A 10,945-nucleotide genomic window follows, 5' to 3' on the forward strand; every position below is an offset into this window, starting at 1 on the left:
GAGCAGCACAGGGCTCTGAGAAGGTTCAGCCTTTTGATTTTACTGCCCCCCACTAGGAGCCCCACTTAGATTAATTATATGAGGCTTTTTGGCAGCGTTGAAAGGGCAGACGTCTGCACATAGACACATGACATCTACTAAATTGAATGTGACCTCATAACTACTTGTGTTGTTGTTGAGCGCACATCCACAAGCATACATGCAAAATTTAGCTGAGGCTTGGGCCTTTCACACTGGAAAACAGATTACATGGCAAAGTAAAGATTTATTAGTAGAGTTTAATGGAATAGAGATGAGTGGATGGGGGATTTAAATAAATTAACCTTCAGTGGATTCCCTGAGGCCTGGGGGAATGACAGAAGGGGGCTGAAAAGGGATCGTTTCTTTCCTTGTCACTACTATAATGGATACTGATGACGTGATTTTGGCATGAATGCACTCTGATTATGTTCATATGAGCGTGTGCTGAATGATATTTTCAGAATGGCATTTAGGCATACTTGACAACATGTTTACATCTGTTAAACATACCTAAATACACATGTATTTGCATTTTTGTTGCATGTCTTGACAAGATATTTACCTCATAAAATGGATGCAAACTATGTTGCACTAGAGTGGAGTGAAAAATGAATAGACGGGTTGTACTGAGGTGGCCTCGTGGTTAATTCACTGAAACAGCTTTTCACAGTGTGAATGAGTGAAGTAAGACATTTGGAAAACCTCTATGTGGTAATGTAAAATATCAGAGTGACCTTATAAATTTCAAATGTCAGTAGGGAACCACTCATATGAGCAACCAAAAATATTTTGGGTATCTGGGTAATAGTGAAAGTTGTAAATTATGCCCTAAGAAGAAAAAAATCCCACTCAGGGTGCAGAGATGTGAAAGAAACCTCATTTTTTAAATGGCACTATCTCAGCTGGGAAACTGACAAATCTCTCTAAAACAAAATGTATGAATCAAAATAACAGTTTTCAGTTTTTACATATTTATTGAGCTTGGAAACATTTATACATTATATTCTCATCTCAGGCCATCAAATTGTGCAGTTTTGTCTTGCATATTTGGATCCTAAGAATTTATTTTGCACATTGTTATGCATTTTTTTCACTCACTGCATTTAGGATTTAAAAACATACTTGTTGTGATTTATGCACTAAAAGGTTTAGGAAAAAATTGGGGTTTGAGTTAACATCTGAGCTTTCACAGCATTAACCTTGGATGCTGAAGTGCGTTTAAATGTGATGGCAGTGGATCTGTTACTAGCATTCATTCGTAATGAGTTGGAATTGCCAGGAATTTCTGAACTCAGTGCATCTGAAGCACAAAGGACAAAAGGATGCCTTGTGTGTTACTGTGAGACGCTAGCAGCATTACTAGAACTACAGCATTTGATGCCCTGGGAACGTGAATGCGCTGGTTTATCCACCCTTTTAAATACAACATTTTAATAGCATAGAACAGTTGGTAGATTATGTTGTCAGTCTGAACAGCAGCCCTTTCAGCGTTTTCTAGATTTCCCTCCACTCTTTACCTCTACTAAAGCTGCACAAATGAGGCAGTCTCACACCAGCAATCTCATTCACACAGCCTCTGCTGTCTCAATAAACAGGCCGATACCATAAAATCTGCAAGTGGTCTCTTGTTGCCAAACAAGTCCACACAAAGGACAGTTTATACAAAGGTGGTTTCACTGTGTTCTTTAAGCCTTTTTTAAAGGAAAGGTGTCCATTTGATAAGTTATTATTACTGGCATAGAAGATCTGCTTCACTGCTGCATACAAAAGTACATGTGGCTGAGTGTGATACAGACACAAGAAAGAGAGCGTGTAGGCATGTGTCTTTGTTTATGTATGCCCGTGTGCACTTATTTGGTTCACTATGCTTGTGTGTGTATATCTTTGTGTTTCAAAGTGACTGTGTGTGAAATGTTTCTTGCTGCCTCCCGGGTGTACAACATGGAGCTGACAGCTGGCACAGCTGAGATCTTCACGTTTTTTTCCCCTGCATTCAGATCTCTATGGAAACAGTCAAACTGAACAGTAGCAGCTGGTACAACTGCCAACACATACCTGTCACTAAGGGTTATGGTGTCACCATGGATACCCCACTCTGCATAACCAATTTGTGTAAACCTTTATTGCGTTATGCACCCTTTTCACCATGACTCAGTTTTCAGCAAACTTAATATTCATTAAAGTTTGTTGCTTCATTGTAACGTAAGAGTGGGTAAATGGACGAATATATCAGTCAACTGACTTTTTCTTTGTTGCAGAACAAATTTTGCATTTGAGATTACTAGTTAGCAAACCATTGACTGTTAAACTGCATTTTGCATAATATAAATGTGGAGATGCACATTTCCATGTCCCCACAATTTTTAAATGAACGTATCCTGGGGGTCCCATGCAAGGTAAGCTAGCTGCACATTATTAGATTATTTCAACTTGATTGTTATGATGACACAATTGTTATGAATCTCAGTTTCTTCAATCAATAGCAAAAATGTTCAAGGTCAGAAATCATACAAAGAGTGCAGCACTAATCTCAAAGTCAACTCTTTCTACCATATCATACGCTCATTTTCAGGTTGATGCAGCAGTTTTGATATGTTTCACTGCATCATATCAATGTAACGAGTTTCCGTCATGTTTGGTTGTAATATGCCTAGAATTTCCTGACTGTACAGGTCTTTCATGTCTTCATTTGAGGCAGATGTTGCGTGGGCAGACTGAGAAACTATTGATGAATGTTCTCTCACATGTTCTCTTTGGTCCTGGCACACAGTGAGGAGCCCACTGCTGAGATTGACTGGATGACTGCTGTCTGTCTGGTGGCATTTGTACATCTGGAGCCCTAAAATCTGATGGATTTATTTGATGCATGTTGTTTATGCACCCTACTTTAGCTGTGACTGTGAGGACATGAATTCATGGAGCACAGAAGTTTTTTTTATGCAAAATGAAAACATAAAACATAACTGTATAGTTTACCTTTTTGCCAGTGCAAAAGTTTGTCCTCTTATGTTTCTTTTTTCTGGAGCTAAAAAAATACTAGTGGATCTATTAAAAGCCAGTTTAATATCTGCCTGAGGATGCTGGATGTTCTCTGTGTGCCAAACCAGACAATGCTAAGCCAATTCAACACCGTAATCCTTTTTGGAATCACTTGTCTCTTACCATAGTCCGCTACTTTTATGAGCATCTTGATTTTGCAGCAATGGACCTGAAACCTTCATTATTACTGTGCCAGCAGCATCCTGCAATGAATTGAATCATGACTCATATTGACTCATACCAGTGGTTGACCTGTCAGTAGCTCTCCTCACCTACAGAGTCATAGGCAGCCTAATGTCTGGGTTTCATGTGCAGAAATGGGAACGTAGCTGACAGTGGTATCGGGAAGCTAATATTAGAGCTATCAACAGAGTAGACCCAAGCAGAAATGTATCACTTGAATATGAGCAATAGCAGGGTAACCTGGAATTGGGTTATCAGCATGTAGATTAATGCATGTGACGGCACTTGCATGTGCACTTGACCCCTCTTCTACGACTGGGTGTGAATTACGGCCTCAGCGACCGATATAATTTCTGCAAAAATCATGAGTGTCATTAAAAATCACGACTGTCATTTGCTCTGTCGTCCTCTGCCTGGATATATTGTTTTGGTGGGGAGAAAGCATGTAATTCAAGCAATGACAGAAAGGTCATACATGGCTAGATTTGACTTTAAGTTGTTGAAGGTTAAAATCCGACAGAAGAACTTGCAAGAAAATAGTCTTCAGACAATTTTGTTATTGACTGTAACTCTGAAAGCGTTTCTTTTGCACATTTTTTTGTCTAGAACGTTAATGATCTGGTATGACCCTGTGGTGTTAAGTTGTATACAGAGAAATTCCCCGTCACAAAGTTTAAATCATATGCTTAATAAGGTGTTTTTTCTTTTGCTGTCATATCTGCACTCATGGGTCTAATGTTGGAGCATACCCAACCCATTCTTTTATCCCGGGGTGTATTTTGTCAAGATGTCCTTGACAGTGTTGTGTGACACACCAGGTTCTGGCATCATTTTAATTGGTGTCATTTAACCAAAACGACCTTTTTCCAGTCATGTTTGAATAGTTTTTATTGCATTGATCTAGCCAAGCACGTTTTGGTGTGCACACATAATCAAGTATTTTAGGTTCTTTAAACCTTCCACTTCTGCAGTTTTTTCCTGTGGGCTTTGTCCTGTTTTAGAGACATACAATATCTCATAATGGTTAGTATTGCACCAACATCAAAATACACCTTGGCTCATGAGGCAACAGGACGAAACCACTGCCAGACCAGAATTCATGGCCTCTTTATGTTTTCATATTAGTAATTCTCATAACATGAGAATTGAAGACATAATTGCTAATAATAAATAAGGCCATGATACCTGCACTTAAAAATGTGAACAAAACACTTCCTGCCCTCTGCTCTGGCCCTGTGTTTACAATATTAACTTGAATGTATGGAATTAGGGCTGCTCGATTATGGCAAAAATGAAAATCACGATTATTTTCACTGAAGTTGAGATCTCGATTGTTTGACAATATTTATTTAACAATAACAATGTATTGAATAATGACTTTAAAGATTGTCAAAAAATAATATAAAATAGTGTGCAAATACTGATAACAGTGCAAATGTTTGCAATATAAAAAATAAATGAAAAATGTAAACATCTGTGTTTAGTGAACTTTGCAGTGTTGCTCTGTGGTGCAGATACACTGTAGCAAAGTTTACACACTGTGTCTACTTGATCCACGTCTGACTGAACCCATAATGTTTCCACACCACTGAAGTTTTTTTACCTCTCTTTTCAACCAACAGCAGTCACTCTCCTCTCCTCTCGGGCCGCGAGAGTTGAGGCTCAGGTGTGAAATGTCTGGTTTTCAGGGTTTTTATCGGTTTCCAGCGTTATTTTGTTATCGTTTTTATCGTTTACTCGGTTTTCCTGGGTCTTTTCACGTGTGTTGTGAATAAATCTTTTTTTCGGTACCGGTACTAGTTTTATTTTGTTGTATTTATCTGCGACACCTTAAAGGCTGGTCCGTGAAAATAATGTCGGTCCGTGGCGCAAAAAAGGTTGGAGACCGCTGCTCTTAATTGTTGTGACGCGTGTTCGAAACGCAGAGAGGTGCGCTCGATTTGCCACACGGAGCAGCGCGAGAGTAAAGCACGAGGGAGGGGCTAATAATTGGCTCAGTCATTTTTAATGATCGTTGAAAGCCCAGATCATAATCGAGATTAAAATTCAATTAATTGAGCAGCCCTATATGGAATGCAAAGGCCAAGTGTGAGCTATAACCTTACAAATACAAATAACTCATTTGAGAATAGTATAGAAAGCGTATTTGATGTAGTTCAGAAGAGCCATCAACTGTGTGTTATTGAATTTATTCATTATAAAAATGGTACAAAATGAAGGTTTGGAGCTTTGAAGTTAATTTCTGTTGACAGCTCTTTCCTCCTTGCATCCCCTCCTGATACGTGCCTCTATAGTAAAACATATAATTATCTTTGAGCCTACATTACCATCAGAATGTATGTTGTGACTGAATTGCATTTAAATGAATTCATGGTGTATATTTATGAGCACTGCAGCTGCATAAAACACTGGAGCAGAGAAGATTCAGTCCATGCCTTAATTCAAATGTTTTTCATTGCCCTTGATATTTTTACTGTCATAGCAGTCAAATCCCATAAACTGCATGGAGAAATAATCACCGAGATTCTGAAAGTTATGTAAAAATAAAAAAAAATTGACTTGCTCACTGATGCGTTGATGTTTTATGTCTCTGAACGGATCTTTATCTGCTTCAGTTGGATGGACACAAGGTGATCTAAGTGTGTTTTTTCATAGATGACTGAGACGGTTTGCCTATTCTGCCTGCGAAGACTAATTTTCTCTTGAAACACTCTTTCAGATGCACATGAGTTCACCTGTGTCCCGATTTTCTGTTGTTAAACATAGTCATATCTTTATAACGAGCTCTAATGATCTATGCATTTACACGGCTAATTTACTTCAAACGAAAAAGTTCTATGGAGCAGACAAATTGTGCAATAGAAAATATGGTGCAATGCAGAATTATCAATCATTTTAACAGGCGGACTGGAGAAAACGGATTGTAATACGATAATGAAGTGACACTGGTTCCTTTAACATCAACATGCTAATTTGGTCTAGCTGATGCTACAAAACAACCCCAGCATTTAATTTCAGGATTCAGAAGGATGGAAAACACCACTTCAGACATAATGACAGAGTTTTGACATTGTGAAATGACTGGAATGGGATTTGTGTCTGAAATTATGCATCAGGGTATGTTTTTGTTTCTTCGTTAGATGTGATGCAATGACAATACTTCATGATACCTCCTTTTTTATGAAATTTTAAGAAGTTAAGTAAATACCATCACAATTTTCCAAAGCTTCTAAATTGCAATAAGTATTTTTTGTCATTCACTCAAGAAAAACATAACTATGAATTCCTGCAAAGTTTAATTTACAATGACAAAGAACAGTGAGAAGCAAAGGCTTTACTTCTTCCTACATTTTCTTTTATCCCTGTATCTGTATTAAGACTAACTTCATTGAGTGATTCATATTATTCTATAATTTTATAAAATATATGTTAGTGTACCTTGAACTGGGTTATCATAATACTGTGTTGCCCATGGATCTTTAATCTCCTCAGTCATACAGGCCAGGAATCAGTTGATGAGTTAGGAAAATGTGTATTCTTAGACCAGTTGTGAGTGGTTGCTGGTAAATACTGTGAAGTATATTGGTCAGTGATCCAATGGTAACCAGATGTATTCAGTTACGAGTTATGCACTGAAAAAAAGGGACTGGCCATCTCTTGGATTTATGTAAGCATCTTGCATGCATTTAACACAATTGCCTCATGTTTTAAAGTTAAATGTAACTATATAGTGTAAAAATTACATGATATGCAGAAAGGGTGTATTAAATTGTTCATATCATGTTCAGGTGAAGTAAGTCAATAAGATAGCAACGTTAAATCTCGTGAAACCACGCGTGATTTCATCTCGCGGGCTTTGGATCGTGGTTTAAAAAAGGCATCCATCTCAGTCAAGTCGAGCAGCCAACTCTACGTTTTTGGTATGTCTTGATTTTTTGAATTCATTTTTACCATATTTCAGCCAAATGTAGTTAAACGTCTAGAGTGTCGCCATGTAACATGCTAAAAAAGAGCCGTTAGCTTATTTGCTGTTTTATCTGTTGTCAAAGAATTGGCGCTTTTTCATTTGAATTTGTCTTTGGCACAAGAGCCGTAATATCACATTAAACCTAATTACGAGGCACTCATAACATAATTTGGTTTTCTGTGTGAATAGATTTGTCAACTGACTCTTCAGTTACATTGTGTATTTACTGCACCGTGGTGTTAGTGAGATTTTGGACATTGAACAGCTTTAGCTAATATCATCAGCGGCATTATGCTAGCTTACATCCCTACCCCTCCTGCCCTCACCTGCTGTCCTTTTGTTTTTGTTTTTGTTTTTTTTGCTGCACATTGAGAGATGACCTCTATTCTGCATTTCACCAGGAGTCAGCTGATGGATTGTGGGTTCAAGGTGTTATGGTAAGAAAGTATATTCTATTTTCGTTTCTGTAACTTAATTATAATAGGTTTTTTATAATTATTAGGTGCATGCATACTCACCCTATTAATACAACTGAGAGATCCAAAATAGAATAGAATAGAATAGAATTCAACTTTATTGTCATTGCACATGCACAGGTACAGGGCAACGAAATGCAGTTTGCATCCATCCAGAAGTGCTTTAGTGATATAGATATATTACAATATATATTAGCAATAATATAGATATGTGAGTATATTACAGAAATGGGTCTATTATGGTATGTTATAATGTACACGGTATGAAGTATGTTGTGAATATTCTATAACTATAAGTATGTACAGGCTGTAGTGAGTACAAGCTATGTACAGGATATGAACAGGATATAAATATGAAAAACTATACAGAATATGAAATAAATAACTTTACAGAATCTGGGATATACAGCTATACAGAAATGGGAACTATGCAAGTTGTAAACAGTTGTAGGATTAAAGATTATCGAATGTACAGAATGATTATTTACACAAAATCTGCCATAGGTTTAACTTATACCTGTATGTATTGCCAGAAAGGTGATTACTGGACTCGCATTAATGCACACTTGAACTGAAATGAGGTTGTAACTTGTGGGTTGTTGGGTTGCAAATCAGAAACAAACATCTTTGGATTTTTTTTAATCCCATAAGATCTGGAAACACAGTTTTTATTCAACAAAACATTACTGATTAACCAAGCACAGTGCCTGCTGTTATTTCAAAATAATTTTATGTCATTTCAGATAAAATGCAGCATTCCAGTGCATCCCAACCATGCCTTTACAGTCAAGGTTTCTGACGGAGCTGAGTTTTTCTCTGACAGTCTGCTGAAAGTGTTTGCAAAGTGATCGGGGGAACAGGGCACAAAGCTAAAGGATGTAGCTGCCATAATGACAGTAAGAACTTTAAAATTCTTTAACTACAAAGTGTATATGTATTGCATTAGGTCAGTAAAAGATTTTTATGCTACATCCATTGAAACAGTCAACTATTACCTGTGAGTAATGATTCCACTAAAAGGATGCCATAATTTTCGTCATGCATTTACTGGCCCACTGAGAAAAAATTATCTTTTTTTAAAAATAAATGTTCTGGAAACTATATATCCATAAAGTTGATGTCAAACAGGAACTTTTGATATTGCTTTGTAGATGCTGGTGTTGCATGTTGACTGGTTTAAAAAGTCAAGAGTTTTTGTCTGGGATCATTTTCTTCTGTGCTACTGAAAAGTTCACAAATCTCTGTTTTCTTTGTTATAATAGTCAAGGATGACATTAATGCTCGGAGTCCCTCATCAAAGTGCTCCGCATCTGTGTGAAAGACAATTGCAACATCTTGGTGCAGGAGTTCATGGTGAGTGCTTTATGAGTAGATTGTGGCTTTGCAACATTTAAAAATGCATTTAGTTATCCACTTGATCCTCATTGGACTGGTTAGGACCAGTAGTCCTCTTTAATAATTTGAAGTTCACATGAGGCCTGGTAGTGAACTCGGCCGCCGGCCCTTGAGGCCCCATCCCCACCCCTGTATTAGGGGTCACATCAGTGTGAAAAAACTTTAAATTTGTCATTCTAATGAACAAAGGAAAATCCCACCAATATTTATATTAGCTTTTGTTTGAAAAAATGACCAACAGCTAACCAAATTGTGGGGCTGAAAGTCTAAATTCTAACATCTTCTGAGTGACATAACCTGGATTTCTGATGGGCCGGTGTCTTTCTAACAAAAACTAATGTAAAGCATTTGAAATTATTATGTTTTTCACCCTCTCTTAGAAACTCTGTTAGACCATGAATGGCAGCATGGCAGGCCACTCTTTGGCTATAGCTATTTACTATGTTGCTTGCATTGGTTTAAATTACTCTAACATTAGAACTGGTAGATTCAAAAGAGATGAGTTTAAAAAGGAATCTTAAAGAAATGTTTTGTGTTTAACCAGGACTTGACTGAGGCCACTGCACAGATTGAGAAAACCACAATGAACATCTGTCTCCAGAGGATGCAGCAGGCAATGACTTTTCTGATGTTGTTCTTCAAGATCTGGATAACGTGACCTTTGCAGTAGCCATGCTGTTTGGACCTTTTTTATTCCTTCAACATGAGTTACCCATCACAACTCTGCTACACTTTTGAGGTGATTCAATGGGTGGTAATGGAGTTGGATGCAACTCAGCTCTCAAGAAAAGCTCACAACTAAGACAAAACTGCTCCTGCAACGAAGCTCACTGTTATGCATGTGAGGTGACCAGCTCTAGGTGAGAGGACATTTAAATCTCACACTTGTTCTGCTGCATTTTTGAAGCTCAATTCCAGGAACAGATCGCAGGGTTCATTTTTATATACTCTGCAACTGCCATGAGGACGAGCCGTTTTTTGTTGTTGTTTGTTTTTCCTTTTGCTCTGTACAAGTTCTGTTTGTCTGTTTGGCAGCATTTTTAAATTTCTCTTTGTATTTTTTCTTTCTTTTACTAGTGAAGAGATGTAGCGTGAACAGTTATACAGTCTAAATATCCCATATGGGTCGTGTGAAATGGTATTTTCAGTTTCATTCAGTTGAAGTAAAGAACGTTGAATATTTCTAAGTGTGCTGTTTTGAACCAAGATGTTACAGTATGATCAGTGCTGTAATTTTTGACAGTCACTGTATCAATGTTATTTTTGCGTCTCTTGAATAAAGGTTTTGACCTGCAAGTGCTAATTTCTTTAGTTATTGGGGTAAAATGGGTAGTGTTAATAGGAAGGTGTTTGCCAATTCAGTAACCTAATTTAATGTTAATGGAAACTAACATTACCTCAAATTGTTTAGTCATAATTGTTGTTTAACTGAATCTTGACGTTAGAGGCCTTAAATAGAATGTTTTGATTTGTTCTTTCCCAACATTTTTCAAAAGAAACAGTCCAATTTCTTTGCTGTGATTGATTCCAGAGAACACGGAAGAACTGACATTATTTAACTGTTGATTTATATAGATTCAGTAGAGGAGTAATGTCAGTTTAATTCTTTACCTACTGCAGTGAAATTAGACATTTTGTTTTGAAAGGTTACTGGTGGATGCCAGCAACCATCTTGGAAGAGAACAATACAATCTGTTATAAGGCCTCCATTTGAAAATTGTGTATTTGATACTAGAATATAATAGCAAAATGTAATTTGAAGATAACATGTAGTATTTAAGTGACCAAGTAGTATTGGGTAAAAGTTATTGAATCGTGTTGGGATAACGTGAGAAAATTGTGAAGGATTAAAATATTCCAAGAG

At 37.2% G+C, this 10,945-nt stretch overlaps 1 long non-coding RNA gene across 1 annotated transcript; it reads left to right on the forward strand.

The window, feature by feature from the left end:
• The first annotated feature begins 6,873 nt into the window (after positions 1–6,873).
• On the forward strand, positions 6,874–10,095 carry LOC143413160 (uncharacterized). The gene is made up of 4 exons (XR_013093758.1): positions 6,874–7,647; positions 8,430–8,582; positions 8,949–9,039; positions 9,626–10,095. It is a non-coding gene; the product is annotated as an uncharacterized LOC143413160 (long non-coding RNA).
• The last annotated feature ends 850 nt before the right edge of the window (positions 10,096–10,945 follow it).

This window comes from Maylandia zebra, linkage group LG2, assembly GCF_041146795.1.
Source record: "Maylandia zebra isolate NMK-2024a linkage group LG2, Mzebra_GT3a, whole genome shotgun sequence".
NCBI lineage: Eukaryota > Metazoa > Chordata > Actinopteri > Cichliformes > Cichlidae > Maylandia > Maylandia zebra.